The 16,377-nt window shown below is 47.5% G+C and overlaps 1 pseudogene; it reads left to right on the plus strand.

Moving 5' to 3' along the window:
- Nucleotides 1–7,919: 7,919 nt before the first annotated feature.
- Nucleotides 7,920–8,992, plus strand: LOC144943374 (28S ribosomal RNA; annotated as a pseudogene).
- The last annotated feature ends 7,385 nt before the right edge of the window (nt 8,993–16,377 follow it).

A 16,377-nucleotide genomic window follows, 5' to 3' on the forward strand; every position in this document is an offset into this window, starting at 1 on the left:
CTCAGCAGTGCGGATGATACGCTGCAGTCTGCTCTTGTCCTTGGCAGTGGCAGCAGCGTACCAGACGGTGATGGAGGAGGTGAGGATGGACTCAATGATGGCTGTATAGAAGCACACCATCATTGTCTTTGGCAGATTAAATTTCTTCAGCTGCCGTAGGAAGTACATTCTCTTTTGAGCTCTCTTGATAAGGGAGCTGATGTTCAGTTCCCACTTGAGGTCCTGGGAAAGAATAGTGCCCAGGAAGCGGAAGGACTCAACATTGGTGACTGGGGAGTCGCACAGGGTGATGGGGGTGAGTGGGGCTGAATTCTTCCTGAAGTCCACAACCATCTCCACGGTCTTAAGAGCATTAAGCTCCAGGTTGTTCTGGCTACACCAGGTCACCAGGTTGTCAGCTTCCCTCCTATAGTCAGACTCATCCCCATCAGAGATTAGCCCAATGAGGGTGGTGTCGTCCGCAAACTTCAAGAGTTTGATGGACTGGTGACTGGAGGTGCAGCTGTTGGTGTACAGGGTGAATAGCAGAGGGGAAAGGACGCAGCCCTGAGGAGATCCGGTGCTGATTGACCTGGAGGCAGAAACTTGTGATCCCAGTTTGACACACTGCTTCCTGTCAGACAGGAAGTCTGTGATCCATCTGCAGGTGGAGTCTGGCACGTTCAGCAGGGAGAGCTTGTCCTGAAGCAGGCTAGGAATGATGGTGTTAAAAGCCGAGCTAAAGTCCACAAACAGGATCCTGGCGTAGGATGCTGCGGAGTCCAGATGCTGTAGGGTGAAGTGGAGGGCCATGTTAACTGCGTCATCTACAGACCTGTTGGCTCTGTAGGCAAACTGAAGGGGGTCCAGTAGAGGGTCTGTGATGGCTTTGAGGTGTGCCAGGACCAGGCGCTCAAAATACTTCATTACCACGGAGGTAAGGGCGATTGTTCTGTAATCATTTAATCCTGTTGGCCTTGGCTTTTTGGGCACCGGAATGATGATGGAGGACTTGAGACAGGCTGGTACATGACATGTCTCCATGGAGGTGGTAAAGATGTTGGTGAACACTGGGGACAGCTGGTCCGCGCAGTGCCTGAGGGTGGCTGGAGAGACAGAGTCCGGCCCAGCTGCTTTGTGTCGGTTCTGCCTCTTGAAAAGTTTTTTAACTTCTCCCTCCTGAATGGAGATAGTTGTCTCTGTAGTGTGGGGTGGGATAGGGTCCTCTTGGGTGGGAAGGGGTAGTTCAGGACAGTCCAATTGTCTTTCAAATCTGCAGTAGAACTCGTTCAGGTCGTTGGCTAGGCGGGAGTTGTTAGTGGTGTGGGGGGCTTTGGGCTTGTAGTTGGTGATCTGCCTGAGCCCTCTCCAGACAGAAGCAGAGTCGTTAGCAAAGAACTGGTGTTTTAGTCTCTCTGAGTACAATCGTTCAGCTTCTCTCACCGCCTTGCTAAACCTGTTCTTCAACTCCTTGAATCTGTCTCTTTCCCCACTACTAAACGCTTCCTCCTTCTCCAACCTCAACCTTCTGAGCTTTGCTGAGAACCAGGGCTTGTTGTTGTTGAAGTTCACCCTGGTGCGTGTTGGAATACAGCAGTCCTCACAGATGCTGATGTACGACGTCACAGCCTCTGTGAGTTCATCCAGACTATTGGTAGCAGTCGTGAACATATCCCAGTCAGTACAGTCCAAGCACGCCCGCAATTCCTCTTTAGCCTCACTAGTCCACTGTTTAAATGTCCTCACAGCAGGTTTACAGAGCTTTAGTTTCTGCCTGTATGCAGGAATTAGGTGGACCATGACATGGTCAGAGTGTCCCAGTGCTGCTCTGGGGACGGCGTGGTAGGCTCTACTGACTGTAGTGTAACAGTGATCCAGAGTGTTCCCTTCTCTGGTAGGGCATTTAATGAATTGTCTGTATTTGGGGAGTTCGTGGCTGAGATTACCTTTGTTAAAGTCGCCAAGTACGATAACCAGCGAATCTGGATTTGCTCGCTCTACACTTAGAATCTGGTCGGCGAGCATGCGTTGGGCCTCTTTAACCTGAGGTCCCGGCGGCAAATATACTCCGACCAAAATGAACGACGCGAACTCGCGAGGCGAGTAGAAAGGTTTACAGCTTATAAAAAATGATTCAAGGAACGGAGAACAATGTTGCAGAATCACTGTGACATCTACACACCAGCCACTATTAATGTAAAAACATATACCACCGCCTTTCGTCTTGTCGGAGAGTGCTATGTCCCGATCCGATCTTACGAGTTGGAAGCCTGCCAGTTGTAACGCAGTGTCTGGGATCAAATCACACAGCCATGTCTCTGTGAAGCATAAAATAGAAGATAAAATAAAGTCTCTGTTTTTCACCATCAGTAGCTGAAGTTCGTCCATTTTGTTACATAGTGAACGTACGTTGGGGAGGAAAAAGCTCGGAAGCACTGTTCGGATCCCGCGTCTGCGTAGCCGTACTAGAGCCCCCGACCGTTTACCCCTTCGGCGTCGTTTTGCTGCTTGAGTAAAGCCTTGCGTGGTTGTGACTAGAATGCCCACTAATTCTGCCGCTGGAAGCAGAAAAGTGGGCAATAAGTCCACAGGAGTTGTTTCCCTGATGTTAAGAAGTTCGTCTCTTGTCAGAGAACTCCGAAAATCTTGGCAGAACACTGAATTAACAGACAAAACAAGACACAACAGGGCCCACCGACTGGCTGAGGCTACCATCATCAGCGCCATCTTCTCACCAGCACGGGTGTGCTGAGCAGCAGGCCTCTCTCACCGGCACGGGTGAGCTGAGCAGCAGGCCTCTCTCACCGGCACGGGTGTGTTGAGCAGCAGGCCTCTCTCACCGGAACAGGTGAGCTGAGCAGCAGGCCTCTCTCGCCGGCACGGGTGAGCTGAGCAGCAGGCCTCTCTCACCGGCACGGGTGTGCTGAGCAGCAGGCCCCTCTCACCAGCACGGGTGTGCTGAGCAGCATGCCCCTCACACCAGCACGGGTGTGCTGAGCAGCAGGCCTCTCTCACCAGCACGGGTGTGCTGAGCAGCAGGCCTGGTGTGCTGAGCAGCAGGCCTCTCTCGCCGGCACGGGTGTGCTGAGCAGCAGGCCTCTCTCACCGGAACGGGTGTGCTGAGCAGCAGGCCTCTCTCACCGGCACCGGTGTGCTGAACAGCAGGCCCCTCTCACCAGCACAGGACACAGGTGTGCTGAGCAGCAGGCCCCTCTACACAGGACACAGGTGTGCTGAACAGCAGGCCTCTCCCAACAAAGGTGTGATGAACAGCAGGCCCCTCTCACCAGCACAGATGACTGAACAGCAGGCCTCTCTCTCACCAGCATAGGTGATCAAGCAAAACAAGACAAAAACAGGGCACACCGACCGGCCGAGGCTGCCATCATCGGCGCCATCTCCTGGACCGTAGATAGGTTATTCAATGAAGCGTGGGTAAACGGCGGGAGTAACTATGCTACGGTGCGAGGAACAAGAGTCATTGTGGCCTTGACCTCCACGTGGTCCCGCCGGAAACATTGTCTTGATCTAATCCTCTAGACGATGGCCAACAAGGTTATAGCACCGATTCCATCTCCTATCCTGCACCGAGGCCGGGGTGCAGGATTACTAGAGGCTCCAAAAAAACTCTTATGAAAGAAAAACCAAAGTTCTCAAGCCAGTTGGCACGGGGCCTGGCCAAACAACGTGCTATGGATGGCGCTCGGGTTGGCGATCCATCCATTACTGTTAGACCTACGAATCTCGACCTATGCAGCACCGAGAGCTCATGGCGACACCGTCCCATAAAGCTCTTGTTTGTCTCGGTTTGTCTCGGTCAGGAAATGATCACGATACCATCCGTCACTTTTTACAACTCTGCCTTGAATAAGGAAGACGAGGTCAATTGTGACTACTATGAGCAAATCAGCAGTCTATTTGAGACTGAGTAGCTGTCAGATGTCGACAATATTTATGAGCCCCTCCTTGATATGTCGGTAAAGGAACCCGTGCTTGAAAGGTATCCGGTTGACACCAAAAAGGAATCTGTCACGGTTCTTCTACCTAATCTGAAAACGATCTGTGATATTTGCCAGGAACATCTGGGCAAAGTGTCTGAACTTGTGAAGCACTTTATCATCAAACACAGAGAAATTCCTCTTGTGTTTAAGTGCTCAAGATGCGATAAGACCAATTCAAATTTCCGGTCAATATCTTGTCATGTCCCGAAGTGTGGTGGAAGAAAATTAACGGATGAAAGCCGGACGTGGTGTTGTGAATGTTGCCAGTCACGTTTTGGGTCATTAACTGGCCTTTCGCAACATAAGAGGCATGCACACCCGTCAGCGCGAAATGATGAAAGGATTAAAGCTTTGACGAAGGATACCTCGCGGAGAGGGGCACATCTAAGCTGCTGGTCTCTGGAGGAAGAGGCACAGCTAGCCCAACTAGAATTGCAGTTGCAGGGGAAAAAGAACATCAATAAGCTCATTGCAGCAGTGCTTGTTACGAAGACCAATAAGCAAATATTAGATAAGAGACGATGCCTTACCAAAAAGATGGTTGCCCCCAAGTTACAGACTTTGAACACTGTTTCTGGGCTCCTCGAGACCTTGTCACCCCCGCCAGGTAGTACGTCGGGTGCGAGGGCCAAACTCGTTCTAGCAACAGAGTTGCTTATGAATGAGTCAAGCGGACAACTTGAAAGCCCAGCAGTTGAAGTGATGAAGGCATGGTTGCAGGGTGAGGGTCAGCAGGATGTCCTAGTTGACAATGCAACAAAGTTAACGCTTCGACCAATGAGATTGGTTAAAACCAGAGGTAGCTGTTCAAAAACCAAAGAGGATGTTATCAAACCCAGGATGATGCCTGCGAGGACTTGGATGAAAAAGAGAGCGGAAAAGAGAGGCAGCTACATGAAACATCAGAAGCTGTTTTTCAAAAACCGCTCTCAGTTGGCCTCTCTAGTCCTTGATGGCAAAGACCGACAGGAGTGCCTGATTCCTATCAAGGAGGTAGATGGCTTCTACCGTAACAAGTGGGAGGAAGTGTTACCGTTCAATGGCCTGGGCCAATTTATGTCTTCGAAGGTGGCGAACAATGACCACTTCGAATCCCTGATCTCGGTGGAAGAGGTTGCGGCAGGCATTCGTGCCATTAAACCATCTTCAGCACCAGGACCAGATGGCTTGACAAAGGCTGCAATCATCGCTGCGGATCCAGAGGAACGGATACTGGCAGCCCTGTTCAATGCTTGGTTGGTCACTGGCATCATTCCCAAGGACCTGAAAAAGAATAAGTCTATTCTAATACCCAAGGTTATGAATGAGGATCTACTGAAGGATCTGGGAAACTGGAGACCGATAACGATTGGCTCCATAGTCCTCAGACTGTTCTCCAGGATCCTCACAGCACGTCTAGAACGTGCATGTTCTCTGAACCCACGGCAACGCGGGTTTATTGCTGCACCAGGCTGCTCAGAAAACCTTAAGGTACTTCAAGACATTATGAACCAGGCAAAGAAAAAACACAAAGCGTTGGCGGTGGTATTCATCGATGTGGCTAAGGCGTTTGACTCTGTGTCCCATGCCCACATCCTGTGGGTACTAAGGCAAAAGAAAGTGGACGAACACATGATTAATATCATTCGAAACGCCTACAATCAATCCACGACCTCCTTTAAGATTAAGGATATCTCGAGTCCTGAAATTAACATTCGAGTCGGTGTAAAGCAGGGTGATCCAATGTCTCATCTGTTGTTCAACCTAGCCATGGACCCTCTCTTATGTGCCTTGGAAACGCATGGTGTTGGATACACTATTGAAGCCGAGTGTGTGACCTCGCTTGCGTTTGCAGATGACTTGGTGTTGATGAGTGACTCATGGGAGGGGATGACCACCAATATCGCCATTCTAGAGTCATTCTGCAAACTATCAGGGCTGAAGATTCAAGCCAGTAAATGTCTGGGCTTCATGCTGAATCCAACGAAAGATTCATATACGGTGAATAACTGCGACCTGTGGACCATAGCAGAGGTGCGAGTCCAAATGGTTGGGCCCGATGAATCCGCGAAATACCTTGGCATGAAAATCAGCCCTTGGACTGGCATTGTACAGCCGGACCTGAATGTTCAACTAAAGAGCTGGATTTCAAACATTGACGAGGCGCCTTTGAAACCGACTCAGAAGGTGGAGCTTCTCAATGTATACGCCCTACCTAGACTACTATACCCAGGCGACCATGCTGACTGCAAACCGTCCACCTTGCGAATTTTGGACCAAGCAATTAGAAACGCGGTTAAGGGTTGGCTCCATCTTCCAGCTTCTACCTGCAACGGGCTGCTATATGCCAGAGCCCGTGATGGAGGCCTAGCAATCATGAAGTTGGAAAATATGATACCTTCCACTCAAATGAGAAGGCTGCAGCGCATTGCCAACTCTTCTGATGCTATGATCCGCGGTATAGCGTCCTCGCAGGGCGTGGATGAGGAATTCAAAAACCTGTGGATTCGAGCGGGGGGTGATTGTAAAGTCATTCCTTCGGTGTTTTCTACAGATCTGACCTCCAAAGAGCCAGTATACCCTAAACCATGTAACTGGCGGCTGCTTGAATTCAAGAGATGGTGTGAGAAACCAGTGCAAGGGGTGGGTGTTGAGAATTTTGCACAGGACAAGGTTAGTAATACGTGGCTGGGGGCACGAGGTGGCCTCAAGCAATGTTACTATATTGCCGCGCTGCAAGTAAGATCTAATCTATACCCAACTCGGGAGAGCTTGAACAGGGGCAGAGAGGGTGCCCTACGCTCCTGCAGGAAATGCTCCTCCAGACTGGAGACTCTCTCGCATATTCTTGGTCAATGTCCTGCTGTTCAGAAAGCAAGGATTGCTCGGCACAACAAGATCAGCGATATCCTTGTGAAGGAAGCAACACGTCTGGGCTGGTGGGTTTACAAGGAACCACGCCTAAGATCTGAGGTTGGTGAACTACGTAAACCAGATCTCGTGTTCATGAAGGGGGAAGAAGCACTAGTTATTGATGTCACCGTCCGATTTGAAGTATCATGTAAAACCTTGTCTGAGGTTGCCGCTGACAAGGTAGCATATTACACCCCCTTACGTGACCAGATCAAAGAGCTTATGAAAGCTAATAAGATCACGATCTTTGGCTTCCCAGTAGGTGCGAGAGGAAAGTGGCCTCTTGAAAACAATGAGGTGTTAACTTCCCTGGGACTGACCAACCCCCGAATTTCTATCCTGGCAAAGATGATCTCCCGCAGAACATTGCTTTTCTCTCTTGACATCCTGAGGATGTTCTGCGGTAATTACGCTGTCTATGATCGATCTTAAAAATAAAGTGTGGGAGTGCTGGTGTTGACACACTCCACTCTCTGTTGCCAACGATGCCTGGTAGCAGGGCGACGACAGCTTGGGGCACCAAAGACATGGCTTATACCAGTATGGGGGTCCTGGTATTATTGACTCCCATTCTCTGTTGCCAACGGAGCCTGGCAGCAGGGTGACAACAGCTTGGGGCACCAAAGACATGGCTTATACCAGTTTGGGCGTCCTGGTATTATTGACTCCCATTCTCTGTTGCCAACGGAGCCTGGCAGCAGGGTGACGACAGCTTGGGGCACCAAAGACACGGCTTATACCAGTTTGGGGGTCCTGGTATTATTGGCCCCCATTCTCTGTTTATCTTTGGTGCCGGATATCAGAGTGACTTCAAACCGGTGACCGCATGGGAATCTCGTAATGATTAAAACATCAAGCGCATTACCACTATTTGACGTTGGTTATGGACGGGCCACGGAACCCGGAAAAGGTCGGCTTGAAAGAGCCGAATGAAAATAGCCAAATCCCTCGTCATCTAATTAGTGACGCGCATGAATGGATGAACGAGATTCCCACTGTCCCTATCTACTATCCAGCGAAACCACAGCCAAGGGAATGGGCTTGGTGGAATCAGCGGGGAAAGAAAACCCTGTTGAGCTTGACTCTAGCCTGGCACGGTGAAAAGGCATGAGAGGTGTAGGATAAGTGGGAGGCGCTCGTCCCTCGTGGCTCTGGGTGCCGGCGGTGAAATACCACTATGATCGTTTTTTCACTTACCCGGTGAGGCGGGGAGGCCAGCCCCGCGGGCGGCTCTCGCTTCTGGCTCCAAGTGCCTCTGGCGCCCGAACACCGTTCGTGGTGCCGGGCACGACCCGCTCCGGGGACAGTGTCTGGTGGGGAGTTTGACTGGGGCGGTACACCTGTCAAACGGTAACACAGGTTTCCTAAGGCGAGCTCAGGGAGGACAGAAACCTCCCGTGGAGCAGAAGGGCAAAAGCTCACTTGATCTTAATTTTCAGTACGAGTACAGACCATGAAAGCGGGGCCTCACGATCCTTTTGACTTTTTGGGTTTTAAGCAAGAGGTGTCAGAAAAGTTACCACAGGGATAACTGGCTTGTGGCGGCCAAGCGTTCATAGCGACGTCGCTTTATGATCCTTCGATGTCGGCTCTTCCTATCATTGTGAAGCAGAATTCACCAAGCGTTGGATTGTTCACCCACTAATAGGGAACGTGAGTTGGGTTTAGACCGTCGTGAGACAGGTTAGTTTTACCCTACTGATGCTGTGTCGTCGCAATAGTAATCCTGCTCAGTACGAGAGGAACCGCAGGTTCAGACATTTGGCGCGTGCGCTTGGCTGAGGAGCCAACGGTGCGACGCTACCATCTGAGGGATTATGACTGAACGCCTCTAAGTCCGAATCCCCCCTAGAAGCGATGATACTGTTGCGCCCGGATCTTCGGTTGGCCTATCATAGCCGGGTGGACTCCTGCCCGGTGCGGAATGCCGTAGGACCCTGGATCGAGGTGCCGCCGCAAGCGTTCGGTGGCCCTCTCCTCAGTCGCTCGACAGCATGCTCGCGGGGAAGCTGGGTGCCAAATCATTCGTAAACGACCTGGTTCTGGCTCGGGGTTTCGTAAGTAGCAGAGCAGCTTCCTCGCTGCGATCTACTGAAAGTCAGCCCTTGAGACAAGGCTTTGTCCTGGTGCCACCCATGGGCACCGCGGTTCCTAAAAGGACCGTACGCACTCATGTGACTTCTTTTCGAGCGTCTTATTCCGACGCTGCTGAAACAGCAGCGAGATACCAGTGGGGACTCGGCTGACTTTGTTAGGTGAGCCGCCGAGGTCGGTCGGTGTCTGACAAAGTGACATTTTTCTAACCTGCAATTCCTATGCTATTGTAATGGTCGCGTCTGTCGGGGGGTAGCAACGCAAAACAGCGTTTTGCCAGCCCGAGGGAATTCGATGCGAGAGAAAAGAGGCCCCGTGACGCACAAGAGAGCAATCCCCGCCAATGTCTCCCATTTGGTGGGGTCTATCAGTAAAAACTTTTTTTCTTACACTTCCTTTTTTTTACTCTTTTTTTCCCCTTTTTTTTTACTTTTTAACTCTTTTTTTTTACTTTTTTACTCTTACTCGTTTTTTTTTACTTTTTTTACTCTTTTATTTTTTACTTTTTTACTCTTTTTTTTACTTTTTTACTATTTTTTGAACTTTTTTACTCTGTTTTTTTTTTACACTTTTTTACTCTTTTTTTACTTTTTTACTCTTTTTTTACTTTTTAACTTTTTTTTCTTTCTTTTTTACTCTTTTTTTACACTTTTTTACTTTTTTTTTTTACTTTTTTCCCTTTTTTACTATTTTTTTACATTTTACTTCTTTACTTTTTTACTCTTTCTCTTTTTTTTTTTTACTTTTTTACTCTTTTTTTTACTTTTTTACTCTTTTTACTTTATGACTCTTTTTACTTTTTTACTCTTTTTTTTTACACTTTTTTACTCTTTTTTGTACACCTTTTTACTCTTTTTTTACTTTTTTACACTTTTTTTTTACTTTTTTACTCTTTTTTTTACTTTTTTACTCTTTCTACACTTTTTTACTCTTTTTTTTACTTTTTTACTCTTTTTTTTACTTTTTTACTCTTTTTTTCTTTTCTTTTTTTTTACTTTTTTACTCTTTCTTTTTCTTTTATTTGTTACTTTTTTACACTTATTTTTTTTAGTGCACGTGCAAATCTGCTGGAAAAGCCTGCAGAAGTCTCGTGGCGTTCGTACGCTATTTGGCAACACTGAAATGAGCGTTTTGCCAGCCCGAGGGAATTCGGTGCGAGAGAAACGATGCCCCGTGACACACAAGAGAGCAATCCTCGCCAATTTCTCTCATTTGATGGGGTCTATCTGTAAAAAATTGGACTTTTTTTTGAGTGCACGTGCAAATCTGCTGGAAAAGCCTACGGAAGTTTCATCCGACGAAAAAAGCACATTCTCGAGAAAGCAGGGGAGCTAAGTCATTCACAAATTATCTGGATTTGGCTTGTGGTTCGTTTCACAAGTAACAGAGCGGTATCAACTTTTAAGCGCACGCCAATACATCCCCGTGGGATACAGGGGGGGGGGGGGGAAACGGCGAGTTGTGCCGCCTGGCCATGCTGTTCATGGGTCTCTACTTTTTAAGTTTCGCCTGCCAATTTATTTTCTCTAGCGGTTTTATACACTAACACTCGATGTTTTGGGAAAGGAATAGAATTGTTCAATAAACGTCTTTGCAATTCATGTCGTTAGATTGCTCTCGAAAATTTGTAAAAAAAACGTACATGCCATACATGTCCTTCGTTTCCTTCTCGATACAAGTTAAGGGGAAAAACAGCCTTAACGGTTGCTAAAAATCGCCCTTTACATATACATGGGTCGTCTTCCCCTCTCGACAATGGACACAAGTAACCCACGCCAGGCACTGTCAGTAACTGCCATAGATCTGCTTTATAAAATGCCCATTCGTCTTGCGTTGCTCACGTTCCCGGAGCCTGGGGTAATGTCTGAGGCCTATCCCCGCCAATTTCTACCGTTTGTCGGGGTGCTATCTGTAAAAATATAGCATGCACCAAAACGAGAAAATATGTCCATCGCACCTGCACAAGTGGATGGACAATAGCAATGTTCATGTGATGCATAAGTGGTGTGCGTCAGCAGGTTTTGTTTCCCAGGGTGTCCGTGAACGAGCGAGTATCTTGTGCCGGGTGACTCAGCCCGAAGAGCCTCTTCTCCTCCAGAGTGTGTGGGGAAGGCTTGTCCCTTGGGTTGTTGCTGCATGGGTTCGCTGCTGTTGTATGTGTCGGATTATGAAATTTTAATAAAAATAATAAAAATTAATAATTTTCCGAAAAATGCGCAAATCGCATTAATTATGTTAATGTGTGTATTAACATGCATACATTATGATAATGTGTGTAATTATATGCATAAATTATGATAATCGCGGAGATAAGCGTAGTAATTTATGCGGATGCTTGCGATTATGTTACTGTGAGCAGTTATGATAATTAGGCTTAGCTTCGTTTATCCATTGTTATATCAATCCGGATAATACGACTATCATCGATTAAACGTTTACCGATTATCTTAGTGTGTGTTATGATATTTTAGGTCTCCATTTTCATATCTCATCGCAGGATACAGTTATCAAGAATAAGATAGTTTTGCATGGACTTGGAAAGAAGCACTCGAACAGTTGGTGTTAAGCAATTTTATTCTAAACAAGCACATGACACTCTCTTATCCGAAAGCAAGTATACGTCAATAAATTCATGGACAAGATTATGCAGTAACGAAATTGAATAACTAAAAATACTTCTTCATTGGCGTGATTATGCAGTTAACGAAAATGAATGACTAAAACATTTCTTATTCATGTAACTCGACGACAGCAACTGCTTTGCACGATCAGTTGATATTGAACGCACCACCTCAAAATGGCAACCCTTTTTGAAACGCAAAGACAATTTTTTTTTTAGTCTTATTCGTGTGCGTGCTGTGTGTGCGTTGTCCCCTTGTAATATTAATTAATTCTTAGAGCCGGGAGTTGTGTCGTTAGCTTGTGTGGTGTGGGAGGATACAAACAGCGGCCAGAAGTTTCCTCTGGGTTGGGCGTGGCTGCCGCGAGCCCTGCTGCTCCCTCGCTCGGCGTGTCTCGGCTTGTGCGCTCTCTCTCTCTCCACTGCTGGACGACGAGTTGGCACGACGCTCGGTGACGCCCGGTGACGTCCGAGTCGTGCTGCTCTTGCGCTCTCTCTCCCTCTACTGCTAGATGACGAGTTGGCACGATGCTGTCCTTGAAGATGCTCGGTCGCTCGTGTCGCTCGGTGGCGCTCGGTGGCGCTCGGTGTCGCTCGGTGGCGCTCGGTGGCGCTCGGTGGCGCCCGGTGGCGCTCGGTGGCGCTCGGTGGCGCAGCTCTGCTGACGCTCGGCGGCGCTCGGTGGCGCTCGGTGGCGCTCGGTGGCGCTCGGTGGCGCTCGGTGGCGCTCGGTGGCACTCGTTCGGAAGACTTTGACTCTCTTTCTCCACTGCGGGATGACGAGTCGGTTATGGTTGATGCTGGTTGATCTGGGTGTGTATTAGACACACGGCGCATTCGATGGCGCTGTCCTCTCCCTCACAGCCGTTTGACCAGGCTTTCTCCACTGCTTCGCGCTCTCTGCTTTGCTCGCTTGGTCGACGCTTGGCGATCTTCGCCCTTTTACAGGTTGATTGCTTGTCGTCACTCGTCACTCTCTCTGCTCCGTGCTTCCCTTGTTCGTGCAGCTGCCAGCTTCACTCGCACTTAACTTCGTTCTGCGAGAAGCGACAACTGCTTTCGGCATCGGTGTTTCGTTTCCTCACGACGCTCCGCCAGCCGGAGCATGGCTGAAACCCAGCCCCGACCCAGGTTGAACTCAGACTTCTGCGACTCGAACGACCCCTCCTCGTTCCATCACTTCTCTAGGCACGATCTGCCCCCGCTTTCTTGCGAGCCCTGTCGCAACGCTGCGTCGCAAGCCGAGTTGCGAGACTGAGCACGACTCAACCCAGACTGCTCTCAGACTATCACTTTAACAACGTCTCGTCATCCCATCTCTCCTTGAGGCACGACTGCCACACCTCTCTTGCGAGCCCCGTCGCAACACCGCGTCGCAAGCCGAGTTGCGAGACTGAGCACGACTCAACCCAGACTGCCTGTTCGCTGTGTGCGCCCGTGCCTAACTCAAAACGTGACTCCCTTCTGTGCATTCCTTGCGAGCGGGCAACAAAACACAAACAGAGCGAGAAAAAGCAGACACCCCCGCGACCCTCCTCGCGACCTTTCCTAACCCTCCAAGCATTCATGGGCCATCTGTTTGTGCTGCGGGGAGACAAAGACGGCCGTGTTTAACTCAAAACGTGAGCACCCTCTCCTCTCTCCGCGTCTCTTGCGAGAGAAAACAAACAGAATAAAAAAAACATATCTTTGGAATGTCAGGCACCGATTCCCCCCTGTGACCTTTTTGCTCCCTCTTTGCTTGCCAGGCCCCGCTAGAAGACAAAGGTGGCTGAGGAGATGTTTGCAATACATTTATGTGGTCCTGTGTGTTACATTTATTCTTGAATTATATTTTATGAGTTCCTTCGGTCTTAGAATCGGGGTTATCATTCGTCTATGTTTAATGAATATTCGTAATGATCCTCGTCACATTATTATTTTGGGGCTTCGCCAAGTTTAGTTCTCCAGAGATTGGTGTTTTATTTTGAGTTATATTTTAATGTCCTGAGGTTAAGCGTAACTATGTTTCCACTTAAGCCTTCTGGAATTCGTACTTTTTAGTTTTTAGGAAGGTCGTGTAGGTAGAAAACATATACTAATAATAAAAAATATTATTGTTTGTTGGTTAATTATCTTTGTTAAGTTTCTACTTTTCGGTAAGGAAAACGTTAAGAAAACGCGAGTTGCAACCGTTATTTACTCTGCACCTTATCTGTACATCTCCAGATGTCTTGGGAGGCTAGTCCATACATCTTTTGTCCATCTGGATGTCTATGACCTCTCTGTGACCGAATTCTCAACATTTTAACCGCCCTCCATGTTTCATGGATTCCTGGTGTGCTTGTGAGGAGAAGTGAGTTGTTTTCATTGTTTAATGAAAAAAATATATATAGATAAAATAAAAATATAATAATAATAAAAAAAAAATTTGAATTGTTCTTAATAAAAAAGGGTATAGACACAACAATCCGCCCTTTTGAAAATTATCAGGGGTCGATTTAGCCACTGGCGAATTTTCAAACCAAGTAAATGCCCTTTTTTGTGTTATGAATCCATAAGCCGCCCTCACTCTCGGCGGTTATTTCTTACGACGCACGTGCACGTATTACGATCTTAACCTGGTTACATTTGAAATAAGCAAAGAAAATAAACAACACGTTAAACATCGATATTGCGTTACATCGGTTCTCATCCATCATAACTACGGCGAATATTCATTTTTGTTTTTGTTAAATCCTGGGAAACGCTCGGTAGCGGTTTCGGACGCATTTCTTACGACGCGCGCGCACGTATTACGATCTTGATATGGTTACATTTGAAATAAGCAAAGAAAATAAACAACACGTTAAACATCGATATTGCGTTACATCGGTTCTCATCCATCATAACTACGGCGAATATTCATTTTTGTTTTTGTTAAATCCTGGGAAACGCTCGGTAGCGGTTTCGGACGCATTTCTTACGACGCGCGCGCACGTATTACGATCTTGATATGGTTACATTTGAAATAAGCAAAGAAAATAAACAACACGTTAAACATCGATATTGCGTTACATCGGTTCTCATCCATCATAACTACGGCGAATATTCATTTTTGTTTTTGTTAAATCCTGGGAAACGCTCGGTAGCGGTTTCGGACGCATTTCTTACGACGCGCGCGCACGTATTACGATCTTGATATGGTTACATTTGAAATAAGCAAAGAAAATAACAACACGTTAAACATCGATATCACCAGTTACATAGGTTCTCATACATCATAACTCCGACGAATATTCATTTTTGTTATTGCTTAACATGGTTACATTTGAATTAAGCAAAGAAAATAACAACACGTTAAACATCGATATCACCAGTTACATAGGTTCTCATACATCATAACTCCGACGAATATTCATTTTTGTTATTGCTTAACATGGTTACATTTGAATTAAGCAAAGAAAATAACAACACGTTAAACATCGATATCACCAGTTACATAGGTTCTCATACATCATAACTCCGACGAATATTCATTTTTGTTTTTGTTAAATCCTTGGAAACGCTAGGTAGCGGTTTCGAACGCATTTATGCGTTACCTTCCTCATGTTGCCTGGTTTACCACTTATCACCTTGATCATTCGATCACGGTTTTCCGGTTCGTTTTTGTAATTTCCCCTCTCACTCTCTCGCGTCGTGGGAGTGTGTGGTGTAAAATTGTGCTGCACATAATCAGATTTCGCGCACACAACCAACTTCTGTACTCCGTTATCAATGGCATTCGCTCTCTCTGCGATTACATGCACATTTGCCGAGTCAGCGTGTCGATTTAATTCCGTGCCTCGTAATGTTGCCCTTTTGGTTTGTACGAGTGGGTTGGATTTCAACACCATTCCCGATACGTCATGGACATTCGTCTCCATTTCAGCACTCCGATCCACATTAATTTTTGTTTCATTTGGATATTTTCCATTCAGAGGCTCACGCCTGTACTTCCCAGGGTGGGTCTCTGTGTTCCCTCTCCCTGCACTATTATCGCTCTCTTTTGCGACGCGTGGCACTGTTTTCCCTGTGCGCTCTGGTTTTCCTCTCTGTCTCTGCTGTCTGTTATCTACTGTGCGATCACACTTCAATTCAGCCCTGTCCTTGCATTCGATTTGCGCGTCATTTACGGGAGCACTGTCCGCATTTCTTACCGCATCGTATGCATTTGATGTTTCCCGGTTGTGGTGGTATTTGCCCACCCTGTCACTTGCAGCCTGCTTGTATTTCCCATTGAGCTCAGGGTTTAACAAAACTTCAGCGTGCGTGGCGCGTATGGGCTGCTCGCTCTCAATCACTGTGGGTGGTTCATCACGTATTTGGACCGCATTCTGTGTTATTCCTCTATTCCCTCCTGGTATAGCCGGTGGAGGAATTGGTCGGAATTGGACCGATTGTGTTTGACCTCCCATCCTGCGATTCTCGTACATTTTTGGCCCAGTGTTACTCCCATTTGGGTGCCAAATTTTTCCTGGATTGTTACTTCGCCATCTTTGTGCATAATTTTGACCTTGCGTATGTCGTGGCATGGGGTGTTGATATGATTCTGCCCTTGGTCTCCACATTCTGCGATTCTCCTGAATGTTCGCCTCCGTACCTCCGCTCTCATTCTCGTGCCAACCTCTCTCTGGTTTATTTTGCCACAGGTGCGTGCGTGTTTGCTCCTCCCTGCATTGTGGGACTGCTCGGTGATTTTTATTCCTCTCTGAGAGGCTGGGTTCCTTATCCCTCTCCCTGTGTTCTGGATCCGAATTATGATTCTTAGCTCTGTATAACCATGCCATGTAC

Source organism: Lampetra fluviatilis, chromosome 30 (genome assembly GCF_964198595.1).
Source record: "Lampetra fluviatilis chromosome 30, kcLamFluv1.1, whole genome shotgun sequence".
NCBI classification, from domain to species: Eukaryota; Metazoa; Chordata; class Hyperoartia; order Petromyzontiformes; family Petromyzontidae; genus Lampetra; species Lampetra fluviatilis.